Here is a 20,121-nt window from a genome sequence, read left to right as displayed (position 1 = left end):
TATGGCGATATCTCGAAAAGGCATCCACCTATATAACTAAGGTTCACTCCCTTTTAAAATACTCATTAACACCTTTCATTTTATACCCATATCGTACAAACAAATTCTAGAGTCACCCTGGTCCACCTTTATGGCGATACCTCGAAAAATAGTCCACCTACAGAACTAAGGCCCACTCCCTTTTAAAAGACTCATTACCATCTTTCATTTGGTACCCATATGGTACAAACAAATTCTAGAGTCTCCCCTGGTCCACCTTTATGGCGATATCTCGAAAAGCCGTCCACCTATAGAACTAAGGCCAACTCCCTTTTAAAATACTCACCAACACCTTTCATTTGATAACCATATGGTACAATTAAATTCTGCAGTCACCCCTGGTCTACCTTTATGGCGATATCTCGAAAAGGCGTCCACCTTATCGTACAAACAAATTTCTAGAGTCACCCCTGGCCCACCTTTATGGCGATATCGCGAAAAGGCGTCCACCTATAGAACTAAGGCCCGCTTCCTTTTAAAATACTCATTAGCACCTTTCATTTGATATCCATATCGTACAAACAAATTCTAGAGTCACCCCTGGTCCACCTTTATGGCGATATCTCGAAAAGTAGTCCACCTATAGAACTAAGACCCATTCCCTTTGAAAATACTCATTAACACCTTTCATTTGATACCCATATCGCACAAACAGATTCTAGAGTCACCCCTGGTCCACCTTTATGGCGATATCTCGAAAAACCGTCCACCTATAGAACTAAGGCCAAATCCCTTTTAAAATACTCATTAACACCTTTCATTTGATACCCATATCGCACAAACAGATTATAGAGTCACCCCTGGTCCACCTTTATGGCGATATCTCGAAAAGGCATCCACCTATAGAACTAAGGTCCACTCCCTTTTAAAATACTCATTAACACCTTTCATGTTATACCCATATCGTACAAACAAATTCTAGAGTCACCCTGGTCCACCTTTATGGCGATACCTCGAAAAAGAGTCCACCTATAGAACTAAGACCCACTCCCTTTTAAAAGACTCATTACCATCTTTCATTTGGTACCCATATGGTACAAATAAATTCTAGAGTCACCCCTGGTCCACCTTTATGGCGATATCTCGAAAAGGCGTCCACCTATAGAACTAAGGCCCACTCCCTTTTAAAATACTCATTAACACCTTTCATTTGATAACCATATCGTACAAACAAATTCTAGAGTCACCCTGGTCCACCTTTATGGCGATACCTCGAAAAATAGTCCACCTATAGAACTAAGGCCCACTCCCTCATAAAATACTCTTTAGTGCCTTTCATTTGATAGACATGTCATACAAACACATTCCAGGGTTACCCTAGGTTCATTTTCCTACATGGTGATTTTCCCTTATTAACCTTATTTACTTATTAGCCTTATTTACTTGTTCAAATTAGCACGTTTTTTTTTCTTTTGACAATTAATCACTTAACATAATCTAATTTTAAATGCTCAACTTACCCCAAATCACAGTAAGTACGTATAATTAGGTACTAGACATTCAAAAAATTCATTAATAGCTAATTAATAATGATTGAATGATCAGAACTTCTAACTTTTAGCAACTAATACTGTCGACACTCTAAATGTTAATAACTCTTAATTTGATATAATGAATGCTTAAATATTCATTATCGTAAAAACTATATGATTGGTAATAGCAATATTGAGTTGTTGTTAGTTTTTAGCGCTAATTGTGAGCGATATGTAAATAAAAATATATACATATCTATGCAATATGTAAAAGAACAATAACAAAATTTCCTGTTCGCATGCAATACAATTTATTGTTTTTCCTGCCACCGCCATTCGCTTTTGTTTAAATATTTTGCTATTAGAATTCCGCTATGAATAAAACGAGTGAAATCGATAAACCGGATTGCATGATTAATTAAGGTTCGAAAGAATTTATATTGTATGTGTGGAATTGTGTATTAAAATTCAAGATTAAGCACAAGTGTTACTAAAGAGATCAACTCAATAGTGATTTGACCGACAAGCGGTGGCTAGCCAAATGTAGATACTTAAAAAATTATTAAATTGCATTGCACAGCTAAAAGTATTGTTGTTTTGTGATTTACTTTTAACAATCCAATTAGCTAGTAATTTGAATTGAAAGAATATAGGTAAGGGAATCTAAGTTCTGGCTAAACCAAACATTTTATACCCGGCGGTGTAATCTCACATATATGTATACTAGCAGACCCGATATCTGCATACATTTTAATAAGCTTTTTCTGTCTAACTCTCACTCGCCCCTCTACACTTTTTCCTAATCTTTGTATTCACTCGTCCCTCCGTATTTTTCGCTTCATCTATCTCCATCTTGGTCTCATTCTATCTCTTTCTCAGTCTCCTTCTCTCTTTTCTCTTCACTCAAGTTTTTCTCATTCTTCTTCATATCTTATTGCCAGTCCCAGAGGGTGGTATGTATTTTGTTCCAGTTCCATTCGGAGTCTCAGTCCCAGTCCAACTCTGAGTCTCAGTCTCAGTCCCAGTCCTAATCCCAGTCCCAGTCCGTCTCTGGTCCACTTCCCGGAAAAAAGCACCGGAAATACTAATATAGGCAAATTTATATACCAAATTCAGGCAAATCGAATAGGACGTATGTAAATAAGTATGTGGGTATTATTAATTCATGTCTTTATTTCGGCTTCGCATGCATATTTATCAGTTTTGCCAGGTTGATGTGACTAAATCGAATATCACAATCAAAATTACTTAAAAGCTCTCAGCAACAGCTTTCATTTGATATCCAAAATACACACACATTCTGCCTGGGTCCACGTTCTGGCCTATATCTCGAGACCCTAGTCACCGATAGGTATGAAAACTACCCTGTACTAAAGCACTCGTCAACAGCTTTCATTTGATATCCATATTGTATAAACACATTCTAGGTGTGCCCGGGTCCACGTTTTGGCCTATATCTCGAGACCCTAGTCACCAATAGGTATGAAAACTACCCTGTATTAAAGCACTCATCAACAGCTTTCATTTGATATCCATATTGTATAAACACATTCTAGGGGTGCCCGGGTCCACGTTTTGGCCTATATCTCGAGACCCTAGTCACCAATAGGTATGAAAACTACCTTGCACTAAAGCACTCATCAACAGCTTTCATTTGATATCCATATTGTATAAACACATTCTAGGGGTGCCCGGGTCCACGTTTTGGCCTATATCTCGAGACCCTAGTCACCAATAGGTATGAAAACTACCCTGTACTAAAGCACTCATCAACAGCTTTCATTTGATATCCATATTGTATAAACACATTCTAGGGGTGCCCGGGTCCACGTTTTGGCCTATATCTCGAGACCCTAGTCACCAATAGGTATGAAAACTACCCTGTACTAAAGCACTCATCAACAGCTTTCATTTGCTATCCATATTGTATAAACACATTCTAGGGGTGCCCGGGTCCACGTTCTGGCCTATATCTCGAGACCCTAGTCACCGATAGGTATGAAAACTACCCTGTATTAAAGCACTCATCAACAGCTTTCATTTGATATCCATATTGTATAAACACATTCTAGGGGTGCCCGGGTCCACGTTTTGGCCTATATCTCGAGACCCTAGTCACCAATAGGTATGAAAACTACCCTGTACTAAAGCACTCATCAGCAGCTTTCATTTGATATCCATATTCTATTAACACATTCTAGGGGCGCCCGGGTCCACTTTTTGCCCTATTTCTCGAGACCCTAGTCACCAATATGTATCCTGGTCCACTTCCCGGAAGTAAAATTATCCGACATTGTATTCTAGATATAACGCTACCTAACTTTTCACAAACACTCTCCGGGTTCCTATTAAGTTATCCTAAAAATTTCATGGCAATCTTTCTATCCGTTCGCGAATTATGGAGTGACAATCAAAATGTACACTTCTTTTTCTAATATATAAAATTCTTCTGTCACGGTTTTAGAGGCTGAACTCCTCCGAAACGGCTGAATCGATTCTCATGAAATTTTGTGAGCATATTGGGTAGGTCTGAAGATCGACCAACGTCTACCTTTTTTTCGCTACATGCCTAGGGTCTTGAGATCAAAACGTGGACCCGGGTACGCCTAGAATGTGTGTATACAATATGGATATAAAATGAAAGCTGTTGATGAGTGCTATAGTACAGGATAATTTTCATACCCCTGGGTGACTAGGGTCTCGAGATATAGGCCAAAATGTGGACCCGGATACCCCTAGAATGTGTTTATACAATATGGATGTCAAATGAAAGCTGTTGATGAGTGCTATAGTACAGGATAATTTTCATACAACTGGGAGGCTAGGGTCTCGAGATATAGCCCAAAATGTGGACCCGGGTACTCCTAGAATGTGTTTATACAATATGGATATCAAATGAAAGCTGTTGATGAGTGCAGGATAATTTCCATACAACTGGGAGGCTAGGGTCTCGAGATATAGCCCAAATCGTTGACCAGGTTACACCTAGAAATTGTTTATACAATATGGATATCAAATGAAAGCTGTTGATGAGTGTTATAGTACAGGATCATTTTCATATAACTGGGAGGCTAGGGTCTCGATATATAGCCCAAAACGTGGACCCGGGTACCACTAGAATGTCTTTATACAATATGGATATCAAATGAAAACTGTTGATGAGTGCTATAGTACAGGATAATTTTCATACAACTGGGAGGCTAGGGTCTCTAGATATAGCCCAAAACGTTGACCAGGTTACCCCTAGAATTGGTTATACATTATGGATATCAAATGAAAGCTGTTGATGAGTGTTATAGTACAGGATCATTTTCATATAACTGGGAGGCTAGGGTCTCGATATATAGCCCAAAACGTGGACCCGGGTACCCCTAGAATGTGTTTATACAATACGGATATCAAATGAAAGCTGTTGATGTGTGCTATAATACAGAGTAAGTTTTACACCGCTGACTGACTAGGGTCTCGAGATAAAGGCCAAAATATGGACCCGGATACCCCTAGAGTGTGCGTGCATTATGGATATCAAATGAAAGCTGTTGCTGAGAGCTCTAAAGTTCATTGTGATATTCGATTTAGTCGCATCAACCTGGCAAAACTGATAAATATGCATGCGAAGCCGAAATAAAGACAAGAATTAATAATACCCGCATACCTATTTACATACGTCCTATTCGATTTGCCTGAAATTTCGTATATAAATTTGCCTATATTAGTAATTACGATGCTTTTTTCCGGGAAGTATACCAGAGATGGCCTGGGACTGGGATTAGGACTAGGACTGGGACTGGGACTAAGACTTCGAGTGGGATTAAGACAGAGACTGGAACAAAATACATACCACCCTCTGGGACTGGCAATAAGAGATGAAGAAGAAGGAGAAAAACTTGAGAGAAGAGAAAAGAGAGAAAGAGACTGAGAAAGAGATAGAATGAGACGGAGATGGAGATGAAGCGAAAAAGACGGAGGGAGGGTGAATAAAAAGATTAGGAAAAAGTGTAGAGGAGTAGGGCAGAGTTAGACGGAAAAAGTTTATCTAATATATAAAATTCTTCTGTCACGGTATTAGAGACTTATCTCCTCCGAAACCGCTGAACCGATTCTCATGAAATTTTGTGAGCATATTGGGTAGGTCTTAGAATCGGCCAACGTCTACTTTTTTTCGCTACGTGCCTAGGGTTTAGAGATCAAAATGTGGACCCGGGTACCCCTAGAATGTGTTTATACAATATGGATATCAAATGAAAGCTGTTGATGAGAGTAAAATGTATGCAGATAGGCCAAATTTATGGCAGAACAACTTCTGCCGGGTCTGCTAGTATATATATAGATTAAGTATTAATTTCAAGAGAGACATCAATTGATATGAAAGCTTAAATATACTGCTTACACATTGTAAAGTCGCTTTGAATAGCATCACAAATATTTAGTAGCATCACCGTCTCACACTTGCACAATTACTTACAGGGCTCACTGTAACAGCGTTCAGCAAGTGAATGAGAATGCATAGACAATATGCAAGTACCCAAGGGCATGCATTTCACTCACCCGGCTATCGCCTAACTGTTAGTGCGCAAACTTCTCAAATTGTTTATAATGACTTCTACTTAGCTAGAAACAGTTAGCATTTGATAGATCATCATCGAAGCCGCGACCTACGACAAGGTTAGTCTTTACCGCAAACACTTTGCGTGAGCAGATGTAATTCTCTTACCTTGCACAGGGCCGCCACTTCTTATCAGTAGGTGATTGGGGGCTAAGGATCCCAGTTTCACCCCACTTTCTTCCCGACACAGATGTGTCCACCCCCCCCCCGTATCTAACGGACAAGGCCCCTATATAAATAACCTGGGTATAGATCTACCGATTCATCAGTTACTACTCGTCGGTCATCGATTTTACCAACCACCGGTTGCTTATAAATCGTCATCTGTGCAACGCCTATTCACCAATCCTATCCAACAACCCACAGGGCCGTCATCTGCCCTATCCACCTATTGCTTGTCAACGGACGAATATGCTGATGATTTTGATATAAAGAAAGTCTGTATTTATCTCGATTCCTGTGTACCATTTTGTACCACTAGCCAATCAAAGTTATAATGGTAAGGCAAAGTTAGGTTAGGTTAAGAGAGCGTGCTTACTTCCCCATACTCCCGACCGGAGAAATTTTTTCCATTGTGAATACAATGACCAGTGAGTGCCAGACTGCCGTAGAACCGTCCGCCCAGAAATCTGAGTCGACTTGATTACAGTCTTGGACAGAGTAAGGATGGATTAACTCGGCTTCATTCTCATCCTGACAGCTTCAGCAGAGGGAGCTTGTTGGTAATAGCCACCTTCGGGGAATTGTTGCGATAGCGTAATGACTTGCGTTGACCACCGTAAGTATTCACACTGCAGATTTGTTTGGTTTGAGAATGCAGCAAGTTGCTTTCCTATCCAAAAATGCCCACAAGGACCTTGAAACCTCGCTATCATCCTGGCTGGTCTCCCAGCTAGACCGCTGTCCTAATCCATATTCCTAGATTTTCCTCAGGAGATAAACCAGCGGTCGTCGTTCGGAGTTGTTCGCCTCGCTTATGCCCATTCCGTTAACTTTCCTGGCCATCTTATCTGCTAATTCATTCCCTTCAATATCGCCGTGCCTTAGGACCAAGCGAAGGCAGCGAGGCTGGATACCTCCGCATGATATTCGTCTTTATTATGTTGGATTATAATGCCTTTAAGGCGGCTTGGCTATCGACGAAGGCCGTTATATTGATATCTGTGACCGTGCCATCTCTGTCTGGCTGCTCTTTCTGTGGCATAGACCTTGGCCTGAAAAACACTGCATGAGTTTAGGAGTCGATACGATTTTTTAACCAGCTGATGAATTGAGTACATTCTAGCTCCAGTTCTCTTTTCCATTTAAGGTTTTGGAAACCTTGTGTACAAGTACACGCTGGGTATAAAAATATATTTGAAAGTTGAATGCGTAATGTGTGATTCAATTAAAGTGATATGGAAACAGCAATGGATCAACTCACAGTACGAGTGAAGTAAAGACGTCGGTTATAATCGTACATACATACTAAAAACAGGTTAATTGACGGATTTTACAAATGCGTTTCTAATCAAAGACCATTAAAATGATTTGCAAATGACCAATGATTGTATAACTCATGTGGAGCCTTGAACATATAAATTTGCTTTACTGATTTGCGTCATTAACCAACATAAACTGATATGTCAAGTAGAACTGTATTTGGGTTTATAGAAAAAACAACAAGATCAAACGCCAAATCATTTCTTTTCTTGAGGTGAACATGAAGTAATCTCATGAATGAAACCAAAATAAAAGCCAAGCCTGTGTTTCCTATTAAGAGCATTGTTAGGCAACAATATATAAGTCTTCCGGCAGCAAATCTACCTACTTACATACATATGGCCAGAATCAAACTGTATGAATAATGAATGTCAAACGTAAATGAAGTTCCGAATGTTTTAAACAATTGCCAGATCCCAGCACACATTTAAGGTCGTAAAAGAAACAGAAAGTTGTACTTAACCTGAGCATTTACGTGCAATGAATGTTGAAGAAGTGGCTTGTCCAAAGTACGACGTAACATCAAACCAATCCTTGGCGACTTTAATGCCAGGGTTGGCAAGGAAGTACACTTTGGCCTTTTAATTGCGAAAGTTTATTCTTCACGATGTAATATCCCTAAACGGGTAAAGATTGAGCGACTTGAGTCGCAGCTCCGCCATCTGTATTATTTGGCTCTTTCTTGATCAAAGAATAAAAAACATCGTGATAAACGGTGGGCATATCACCATTCCCCTGAATATGCGCAATTTACAAGGTCCGTGTATCGAATCGTACCATTAACTTGAGGCAGCCAAGATTCACGCAAGCCTCCGTGCAAAGAAAGTGAGCGCAGTGATACAAGAAAAGTTTACAGTACAAAATAATTCTTGGAAGAATGCCTGGCGGCCTGAAAAGCGGCAGTGTGCTGAAATCATGTATGTACTCCTCGCCTTATTAAAGGAGGCAAATTCCTGCAGGGGTGATATTGTTGACCTGGTGACTAAAGTACATAGTGTGCTAAAGTTGCGGAGGTAGAAGACGTACCCGATACTCTAATCTTAGATGACAGAAAAAACCTTCTGATTATGATGAAGAGAGAATGGAAGTATTCCTGCCAAGGAATATCGAGGTCATCCCAATAATTACTTTATATCGCTTATAAGGCTCTTCCATATAAGATTGTTGGTAGCGTACTGTGCGAAACAATGAGGCTTAAATTCTCGAACTGATTGAACTTATCAATACGGCATCAGATCTGGTATATCTTCTTTCCACCAAATCTTCATGACACGAAAGATTTTGTTAAATACTAACGATAAGAGGATCGACACTCACTTTATTTTTGTCGACTTAAAATTAGCCTACGACAGCGGGAAAAGAAGTTACTTTTATGCTTGTCTGTCTGAGTTTCAGTTCCCTGGAAAGTTAAGAAGGCTTTTCTTAATGTCGTTGAACAAAAACACTGGCTTCATAGGGATTCGTTAGGACCTCACCCTTTTGAGCAATTCACTCACTCAAATTCACTTGAGTGTGATGATGAACTCAAATGCCTTTTTGCGGAAGGTAGTTTGAACTATGGCGAAGCGAGAAGGGCAGTATGCCGAATAACAAAATAGCGCAGCATTGAAATACGACTGACCACCGGAAGAAGGTAATCCAAAGGAATGTGGTTCGTAAAACGGTAAAACCGCAGCTTTATTTGCTTGATCAATGTTGGGTATAAATTTCGCCTTTTCTACCATATTAGACGAAAGACTGAGGCGAAAATCAATGAACTGATTGCACCTTTTCAGTATAGCTTGACACCTAGTAAATGTGCTATCGACCAGGTCTACATGACACATTTAAAAGAAGAAAGATTACAAGTTTTCCAAAAGTCTAAAGGTATCAAAAATGTCAATATCTTTGCGGTATATAAATAATTAAACTGTTATTTCACCTCAGCAGTGATAAAATTCGATAGTTAAATGATATCTAAAAACTGGCGTGGCATGGGTGCCTATGCCATAAATCGGCCAAAAATCGGCCAGGCCTTATTAAATTTGGCGTACCGATATTGTTTTCTTGTGAAAATAAAAGAAATCGTTTGGAAACCATGCCCTCTTTAAACACAGATTTTTGGCTGTGCTTGTTGTTGTCGTTGTATTAACGATAAAGACATTCCCCGAAGGTTTTTGGGAGTGATATGGATGTTGATGTTCCTTTGCTGGATGTAGATCCGGTAAGTTCCTGTAATAAAGGTACCAGACCGAGCATCTCGGGAACGATTAATATGACCATATTAAACCTTCTAGGCCATAACGCCCCCACCCCCTAGTGCTATCAGGAACTTGGACTCACCAGAGCCCCGCCTGCTAAAAATGTGTATGGTATATTCGCTTAGTTGAGGTTGACAATTGGGTTGCGGAAGCTTTGAAGCTATGAAGGTTGGAAGCTATGTATTGTGCCCTCTGGCTATCCTGCCGATCCGTTAACACGTAAATGATCAAAAATTTAGTTATCGTTACCAAACTAATTACACTTGCTCATCTTAGCTCAAAATATAATACATAGGTGAGTATAATTGCTGCAAACAAGGAAACTTGGGACTCCAGTTTCCGCTAACGTACACCGATTTTCCAAAAAAATGCCTTCCGATCATAGACATATTCTAGCTAGAGTCTGATATTAACGCAGAAAATGCTCAACAGTCTCTTTGTTCGTGACGTTCGCGTGCGTACCTAAAGCCCAGTGACCGGTATACCTCTATAAGCTTATGAGTGTCGATACGGTAGCTACCCTACCAGTTATATTCCTGTCCTGAAGTGATTTGTAGGTTACCTTAATCACGACGACGTCTCCTGGAAACAAATTGCGACTTGACGGAAGTTTGAATGACGTAGACATCTCTAAAGTTCCGAGTAGCCTTCAGCCCCTACACCTGAATCCATCTTGGAGCCGTTGATGTATATTTATTGTTATCAGCTGCGGTTGTGTCTTGGATCGATTGGGTAGTTCCTGTTGGCAAATATTGTATCAAAACTGCACTTAAACTTCAGTTTGCGACGGTAAACAAATTTATCGAAGCTAACTGTGAACGCCGAAAAGATACTAAGGGTACTAGTATGCCCATTCTTCCAGAACTCAAACTCCCTGAGCCTCATGGCGGTTTGTGCCGTTATGCAAAGTTAATGAAAATATATAGCTCTAAGTATTATCGGTTGAGGACCACGAATTTTTTTCTTAATGCACCCATAAAACGCTCCTGATTCAAGCATAAACTGTGCTATACAACTGAAACAATAACTTTAATTCGCGATTTAATTTTACGTTGAGATTTTTTACGTTTTGGATTTCTACTTCAAGCCGCACTAATTCTTGTTAAGCTTTTGCACAAACCATAAATAATGCGTTTAAAGGTTGTTCAATATTTTTTTGCCTTTTGTGCTGCTCTAAATAAAGCCGGCTTTGGCCGTGAGCATTGGAAGCGTACACGAACATTGGTGCTTTAATTTGGCATTAAAGTATTAGGGTTTGTCTACGCCCCCACTGTGAGCTTAACTATTGCCAATAGCTTCTGACTCATAAGACCACTATACCATAACTATAATATACAACCATACCATACATAGTTTAGTTTTGTATACAAATACCTAAATATGTATATGGCATATGCGAATGGTTGAATTATTTATGTACATACTTGACAATGAAGTCAAAAGCATCTAAATTTCTACTAAATAAAAAATAAATGTAAGGCGCGATAACCTCCGAAGAGATCTAAGGCCGAGCTTCTCTTCCAATTTGCGTCGTGCTCCTCTTGATTTTTCCCTACAAATTGGCCGGACGGGACCTACATGTTTTATGCCGACTCCGAACGGCATCTGCAAGGCAGATGAGTTTTCACTGAGAGCTTTTCATGGCAGAAATACAATCGGAGCGCTTGCCAGACACTGCCGAGGGGCGACCCCGCTTAGAAAAATTTTCTTCTAATTGAAAAATCTTATTTCTAAAATTTTGATGTTGCTTTGCCCGGGAGTTGAACCCAGGGCATACGGTGTGATAGGCGGAGCACGCTACCATCACACCACGGTGGCCGCTAAATTTCTACTAATCAAGCCAAAACATTCAAAATCTTGCTTCACCAGCTTAATGCAACTCAAAACGGTTTCTTGCTGCGATAGCCTTCAGTTCGAAATTCATACTCCCATTTTCGGCATTGTCATTTAAAAGCTTCACATACATAGAAAATACAAAAACTTCTTGTATTTAAGTTGAAGCTAATTAGTGAAACCGAACTGAGTACTTACAGGATTTCCTGAGGTATAGTCAAACACTCCCCTACACACTTGCTTTCTAAGTTCAGAAAAACTCGATATATTGGCTGATAAGAGCTCTGAATTTTTCTCCCAATGTGTACACAAGGCTACTATAACTTTGATTGCATAACGGTAGTACGTAATATCATACAAGAATCGAGAAAGATATTTATCAAAATTATCAGAATCGAAAAAAAAACTTTGATTTAGCCATGGCCGACCGTCCGTTAAATACCGTGAAATTTGGTACACAGGCTAACCTGTATTGAAAATGAGCGAAATCGAACTATAATCACGCCCACTTTTCGATACCAAACATTTCGAAAAAATTCGATAATCCTTTACCGAAGACCGAAAAACTGATGAAATTATAGGGTGGACTTTATGACGAAAAATACAAAATTGGTAAAATTTTGGAAAATGAGCATGGCACCGCCCACTTTTAAAAGAAGGTTATTTCAAAGTTTTGCAAACTGTAATTTGGCACCTGAGTATGTAATGTGCGGTTACACCCGAACTTAACCTTCCTTACTTGCTTTTCTACGTAGTTGACTGTGCCCACAAACTTCGATTAGCCTATCAAAATCTTCGGGAAATTTTTTATCTTAAGTAAGTTGTGCCAAAATAAGTTAAAACTAAATATTGAAAAAACAAAATGGATGATCATTAGGAGAAAAATAACAGAAAACAATACTACTCTAAAAATGGCAAATAGTACTGTAACGAATTTACTGCAATTCCTCTTATTTGCAATCTTCTACTAACATTCGAATCACTAAACTGTTGAATAAATAACTCCACTATTCAATAATGCAAAATGACCTTTATTAGACTTCTTTCAAAATAACACTACTATTGCACGCCAGATAGCGTCTTAAATCCAACTGATTGTCGCGCCTCTACTGTTGCTGGCTTTTATACTCTGCGATTTCCTCGTTGCTTCTTCTAGGCGCTTCCAGAATTTACTTAGTTGCTGATATAAAATTATACAGATGCACGTGTATAGCTTCTCATATGCGCGTGTATTTGTGAGCAACACTTCCACAATTATAATTGCATAATTTTGGGAGCATCTCAGATAAGATATCTGCATGTGTTTGTGTGTTGCTTCTCCGCTGCGTGGACGTACATATGTGTAGACATAATGATTGAATTATTGATGTGCATACAAGTCACTGCTTAGCATCGTCTTAGAGATGATAGTATCGCTTAATGCTGCTAATATTGGTTACAATACTATAAAAAGGGTTGCTGAAATGAAATAACTAGGAGTAATAATTGATGAGAAACTCAAGTTCGATGGGCATCTGAAATATATAGAGGCAAACATATCAAAAAAAAACAATTGGATTTATGTTCCGAACGTGCAAGCACGTGAGCAAGTATTACAAAATAATGGTCTAAAGGTCTATTGTAGAACCGCACTCCATATATTGCCCTACAATTTTATTTACGTTAGCCGATTGGAGCATTACAAAACTACAGGTGAATCAAAATAAAGCTATGCGGTTCATCCTCAAAAAACGATATGACACTCCAATACACGAAATGCCTAATAGCCGAAATTGGCTGAGTGTGGAACAACTCACTGTGTACTACACTTTAAAATTTATACATAATATTAAATTAGGTAACCTGTCGACATATTTTAACGACTGCTTGTTATATAATAACGAGGTCCATGCTTATCAAACGAGATATAGAAACAATTTTCATTTGCCAGCTGTAAGATCGGAATTCGACAAAAAAAATATATATTACGATGGAGTAAGAGAATACAACGAGCTACCAAATGATATTGTTACGAATATTAGCAAAACTAAGGTGTGCTGCTATCTCTAAGCCGATGCTAAACAGTGATATCATGCACATCCATAGATCAATCGTTATGTATCTACATAAACGAAACAATCATTATGTCTACACATATGTAGGTACACGCAGCAGAGAATCAATGCACAAATACATGCATATATCTGAGATACTCCTGAAAGTATGCAATGAGAGAAGCTATAAAATCGTGCAGTTGTAGATACAGCTGAGAAGTTTGAGAGCTGATGGCAATTAGTAGATTCTGGAAATGGAAGCGTCTAGAAGATGAGAACGTCGAAATCAGAGAATATAAAAGGCAGCAAATGTAGAGGCGCTGGAATTCAGTTTGATTTGAGCTATCAAGCAGTATCGATTAAAACGCTATCTAGCGAGCCATAGCATTATTATTTTGAAAGTCAGTTTCATTTAAGCTATCAGTTTGGTTATTAAGCCAGCTAGTTGCAATGTATAAATGTTATTGTGATGTACTTTAATAAACGGCATTTTTCCATTATTCAATATTGGAGTTATTTATTCAACAGTTTAGTGAGACTAACTTAGAAAAAGGGCAAATAAGGGGATTTGCAAGTAAATTCGCTACAATATAAAACAATGTCAAAATATCAATCAATTTAAGAAATTATTGTTCAGCTACTGCAAAACAATGCATTTTAGAAAATTTAATGCTGTAAGAACATAATTAGCAGTAATATAAAGAGATCTCATAGATGTAAATTAAGAAATTTAAGAAATTAAGTCTACAAGACAGTAAATAAATAAATAAATAAATAAAGGGTGGTATAAACATGAAAAATTTAATATTGTTGATCCGACGTCACTTCTAGTAAAATAATTGAATGGTCCCTGGCTAGAATAAATCCAGTTTCTTAGCACAAAAATCCTTCCTCCCTACTAAGCTGGCTCTGCGAAAGAAGAAACTGGCCTCGGAGCGACTGGGGACGAGCCATATTCTCTGAATAGCGCAAAATAAGTAAATTAATTTAGTTTCGTAATGCGTGGTTAGCCCCAAAAATACAAAAATACAAAAATATGGATTCACAGGTGCGTTCAGATTACTGTACTCGCTTAGGGCCCCAACTGTTGGTGAAATGCCGTCTTGAATGCAGTCAATGTAGGCGGCGAAGTTAGCTTAACTCCCCATTAAGAAAATCTAAGCGACTCTCACGGTTTTAATGTGTTCCACACCATTATATACGGAGAATCCTTCACTGTTGCTTTAACACAGTTTTGACTCAATCTTCCTGCTTTTTGGGACTTACTACTCATCGCGAACCTTAACTGAATAAAAATTGTTTTGCACTCGTAAGAGAACACAAATCATGTCCAATCGTTCCCTGTCCAATATATGATTTTCTAATACCAGTTAGCGTGCGGGATCGCTTTTTTGTGGTGGAAAGTGGTTTTTTTTTTTGCCATGAGCCATCAAATTAAAAAATGTTTTCTCAAGAGATAGTGTGCCGTTGCTATTGTGTTCAAGTTTATATTATCCTTCAATTTATTTAATAAGTTGGGAAAATTTTAAACAACGTGACATCAGGCCGGACAAGGCGACAGCTGTTTCGATTATACCTTTTTTAAATCTCTTCAAAGCCTTTTCTCCCGCAGTGGGCTTCGAACCCTGCACTCCTACGATGGTTGAAGTGTTATAAACGCATTCAGCCACGTCATGCCTTAGTTGTTGTAAACCCTATCCCAATTGGCTTCTTTGCATATTTTCTTTATTCATAGTCCATACTTCGTATGTCATCATATGGTAAAGTTATGCGTTGGTAAGGCGGTTTCAGAGAAACTTGGTGTTATTGCTTTGCTCTATTTATAGAACTACAACGAATTAACACTAATGTTGTCTATTTGCATGAGTTTTTTAAGCGGAGATTACCCTTATTGCTTTAAATGTATGAAAACATTTATTCCCCTAAGTTCTTTGTTGTACGATGTTAGAGCGATTTTGGATAGATCCCAGTCGTCTGTTGCTCTTACTCTATTACACGGCTCCCTAGCATGGCATCTCCAAGCCCTTTGTTCCACCACGGCACATCACGTTGTAAACGTATCTTTCCATGGAGGAAAATCTCATTGAAAGCAGTTTTAATGCCTGAGTGGAGTTGTTCTGATGCCTTTTCAAGCTTCAGTTGCTGGCGCCATTTCTCACCCGCGAAGTATGCAGAGGCCAGGGCTTTTGTTCACTACTTGTGATTGGAATTCTTTAATGCTTCATTATCAGTCATTATGAAGTATTAAAGAGAAAGATATGTGCGTTTACTGCTTATCGCTGTTCGGGACGAGAGCTGTTGTCGTATATTAAGTTACCATCAGTACTGCTTATGGCTCTAATGGCACAATGTTGAATCCAGAGCTAGTTGATGAAGGCTATGCCTTGGCCTAGGACGTCTCATGCTGCCTTGCCGTGGTGAAAGTTCGTCTGCAGGAATTTACGATGCCTTCATTTTTGAGTGATTACTTGAAAGTAGAGGCACTACTTGCGGTCATTGCGGTCACGGGTTGCAACTTTCTTATACTCGTTTTTGCCCAACATAAAACATTTATTCGAAGCAATTTATAATTTATTTAATAATTTTTTTTGTTTTCATACATTTAAAGCAATAAGGGTAATCCCCGCTTAAAAAACTTATCCTTCAATTCCGGAGAAGTTTCTGGAGCATTTTAAATTTATTCAGAAGAGCCATGATGACGATCTTCCTACCAAGCGTACATTGGCACTTCGTTCCACCTCGAAAATTAGAGGATTAAGTCACCTATTTAATATATTTCGTCCATAATCTTTTTAAGAATAATTTATGTAATGTACTCCGCCTACAATTCCGTATTTTGCGTGATTTGTGTTTCGGAAACAATTATATTAATTTTTTTCTTCAAGGATAAATGTATTACTTTTATGAAACATTGTTGCTTTTACGCAAACTGTTAGGAACTTTCTAGCTTTTTCGCCTTAAGTAACCACCCAATGAGTTAAAGAATAGTCGATGTTAATCACAATAACTAAAAAGTTTCGTTACGTAGCTGAGTTGACCGAAGAAACGATGTAACCGGGAACACATTTTAGTCGCCTTTTTTTATGACCGTAAGTGTATGTATAGCGAAAAATCACAAGTGCGAAAAAGTTTCCGGTAATAAGAGTGAATTGTTTTACAAAAAGCATCCAACCGCCATTTGAAAAACAATCGTTTTTGAAAAAGTAACCGATTAGAAAATTTACATGTACCAAATATGTTTACGTGCAAAGCTCGTATCTCAATTTTTTACTATATTTAAAATAAGATCACTTACTTGCAAAGTCCAAGCACGTGCAGGCAAAACACGAGCAACAATACCAAATTGTACGAATAACAAGAAAGAAATGGAATGAATGTGGAATATTTGTTGAGCAAATGCAAATTAGTTGGAAAAATTGCTAAACTTCACTTTTAATAAACTTTAAACCAAATTCATCGCCACCACTGGCCGCTTCACCAACTTTGGTCTTTGCTGCTGCTGATCGTAGGACAATATCCGCAAATTAATCACACCAATCCCTCTGGTGCTATTTTATCGCTTTGGCGATCGCTCAATTAATTAATTTGTTTGATGTAATAAAAAATAAAAATGTTCAATTTGAAACACGCATACACTGCTGTTGTTGTTGTTAGCTGAATTGTTTTTGTGAAATTTCGTAAATGAATATAAAATGCGATATTTGTTATGCACACAAAGATTGTTTTTTTTTTTTACTTGAATAACTGAATTTCGAATTTCGCGAATAATTTACAACGATTTTGCTGGTCAACTTAAGAAGAAAAAAATACCAAAACTAATATTGTATTTAATTATTTGAAACACTTTTTTTTATTGCTGTGGAGACAAATGGCAAGTGTATGAATGCAGATTGGGCTTTCAGCGATGAGATTGTGTTGCAGTAAAAAAATATATATGGGGTATTCCATCCCATGTCGACCAATTTTGAACCCGACCCCTTTAGAATTGGCTGATAGTTTTTCTTCTTTTTCTAGCTTACCAAAGACGTTTTTCAGAAGTTTTTAAAATTTTTTCATCCAACTCAAAAAAAGTTATGAATTTAAAAAAAAAACGGTGTTTTTTTCCAAATGCTATAACTTTTTCAAAAATTTACCGTTTGGGATAATTTTTTTTTTTTTTTTTTAATGTGTTTTTAAATGTACTTTTCGGAAAAAGTACAAAAAAAATTTTAAAGTTTTTTTTTTTCAATTAAATAAAAAAAAAAAAAACACAAAATTCTCGGCCCACTGCGGGATTAGTGGGGATGATTGCAGAATTGATTGAAGTTTTTTATGAGAAAAAAAGGGCGAAATTCGAAAAATTTCGAAAAACTAAAAAATTACAAAAAAAAAAAACTTTAAACATTTTTTTGAATTTTTTCCGAAAAGTACATTTAAAAACAAATTTAAAAAAAAAGGATCCCAAACGGTCAATTTTTTAAAAAGTTATAGCATTTTGAAAACAAAAACGGTGTTTTTTTTTTTTAAATTCATACCTTTTTTTGAGTTGGATGAAAAAATTTTAAAAACTTCTGAAAAAACGTCTTTAGCAAGCTAGAAAAAGGAAAAAAACTTACAGCTAATTTTAAAGGGGTCGGGTTCAAAATTGGTCGAAATGGGATGGAATACCCCATATATATCGAGACTTTTTTGTGTGCTAAATTGAATTTGTTTAATCATATAATACCGTAGCAACAATTTTTACAGATATACATTTTTTCATAAAACCGTTAAATTGCACTTTCTTTCAATAGCTTTTCACTTACACTCGTAATTTACATAAATTGTGTGATTGTTATGATTTTGTTTTCGTTTTAATTTTCTGTTTTGCTTATGACGCGTACCCGCGTTCAATTAAGGCACGTCCGTCTAGTTCGCTGTGTCTAGACGTTGTGGGCCAAGTTGCTCGTTTGCGCTGTTTGCCATTGCCGACTTCGAAATCAACTGATGACAGGCTTTGTGTGTATTTGCGGTCAAACAGTATTGAACCTTTTGTCGCTCTTTAAAACACAAAAAAACATAAATACAATTCAATTGTTCGAAAGCGTCTCGTTGAGCTGTGTCAGTATGCTTGATTGTTGGATGAGTGTTTGTTGATTCAGTCTTTCGTTTTATCTATGAATGAGTGCAGCTGTACTTGGTGCACTATTGTACTTGTGCGTACGTGGTACAGTGCATCATCGTCATGTGTTCTGTGGTTAAAAATAGTTTTTGAAGACATTAAGTCATTTTGATGTGTGTGTTTGTTTGTTCATGCAAATTAAACGGTATATTTAGTTTTTTCTGATTAATGAAAATCGTAAGTCCTTTGAGAAGTAGAGTTAAGAGTAGAGAGGGGAGAGTACACCCCCTTGAAGGCAACCCCTAGTGGCACAAATGACCTAGTTGTCTCTCTCAGCTCAAGACATTTTTTTTTTGTCTTTAGCACGGATAGCATCCAGCGAATGATCATCGAGCTAATATCCTTTCCAATCATAACTTGGTATCAAAATTCCCTCAGATGTCAGTAAAAGTACAGCGGCTTACATTTTTAGGCTCCAAAGCCTTTGAAATTTTCCGCGAGGCTATGAATAGCCGCCTCAGTGAATTTTCACGAGTGATGGGCAAATTGTTTTCGACACAAATGGAATTTGTTTAGGTTAATAAAAATGCCTTATATAACTCTATCACTAATAGCCTCCCATTATATGTGAGTGTTGATAGCCTGCTATACAGTCCGGAAAGTGAGTTTTAAGTAATAGCTTACGTATCTTACCCAACTGCTTAGTGTAGCTCCCATCTGTCTTTTTCAGAGTGCCAATTACATTTCTGTGATATCTAGAAAGGGCAACATTGTTGGAGGAGAGGGCTAATACTCTCCCACAATGTTCTCTGCAAGTAACCCTCTTAGATCCCCTAAGTTCTTTGTTATACGACGTTAGAGCGATTTGGGATGGATCCCAATCGCCTGTAGCTCTTACTCTATTACACGGCTTCCTAGCTTGGCATCTCCAAGCCTTTTGTTCCACCATGGTATATCACGTTGTAAACATATCTTTCCATGGAGGCAAATCTCATTGAAAGCAGTTTTAATGCCTGAATGGAGTTGTTCTGTTGCCTTTTCAAGCTTCAGCGGCGCAGTTGACAGGGGATCCATGGTAGACCACTCTGCTGACTTTTCTCGGGTAGAAGTTTTGATGCAGTTGCTGGCATCACCGGCGAAGTATGCAGAGGCCAAGGATCTTGTTCACCACTTGTGGTTGGAATTCTTCAATGCTTCATTATCAGTCATTATGAACTATTAAAGAGGAAGATATGTGCGTTTACTGCTTATCGCTGTACGGGACGAGAGCTGGTGTCATATAGTAGCTTACCGTCAGCACTGCTTATGTCTCTAATGGCACAATGTTGAATCCAGA

The 20,121-nt window shown here is 38.1% G+C and overlaps 1 protein-coding gene across 10 annotated transcripts in view; it reads right to left on the bottom strand.

Annotated features, from left to right (window-relative positions):
* The window catches only part of spz5 (spatzle 5), a 66,935-nt gene extending 48,294 nt beyond the window's left edge, over nt 1–18,641 (bottom strand). Inside the window, exons 1-2 of one of the 10 annotated variants that reach the window (XM_067789103.1) lie at nt 18,490–18,641; nt 17,001–17,359 (exon numbers count right to left, since the gene is read on the bottom strand). The gene's annotated coding sequence lies outside the window, so the exon portion shown is untranslated. Of the gene's footprint in view, nt 1–1,499; nt 1,632–17,000; nt 17,521–18,410 lie in introns of those variants that run through there. The other 9 variants (XM_067789105.1, XM_067789100.1, XM_067789097.1 and 6 more) reach the window with 9 other exon arrangements.
* Between the last annotated feature and the right edge of the window lie 1,480 nt (nt 18,642–20,121).

Source organism: Eurosta solidaginis, chromosome 5 (assembly GCF_040869045.1).
Source record: "Eurosta solidaginis isolate ZX-2024a chromosome 5, ASM4086904v1, whole genome shotgun sequence".
Taxonomy (NCBI): Eukaryota; Metazoa; Arthropoda; class Insecta; order Diptera; family Tephritidae; genus Eurosta; species Eurosta solidaginis.
The sequence above is the reverse complement of the archived record's forward strand: the minus strand, read 5'-3'. Positions and strand labels throughout refer to the sequence as shown.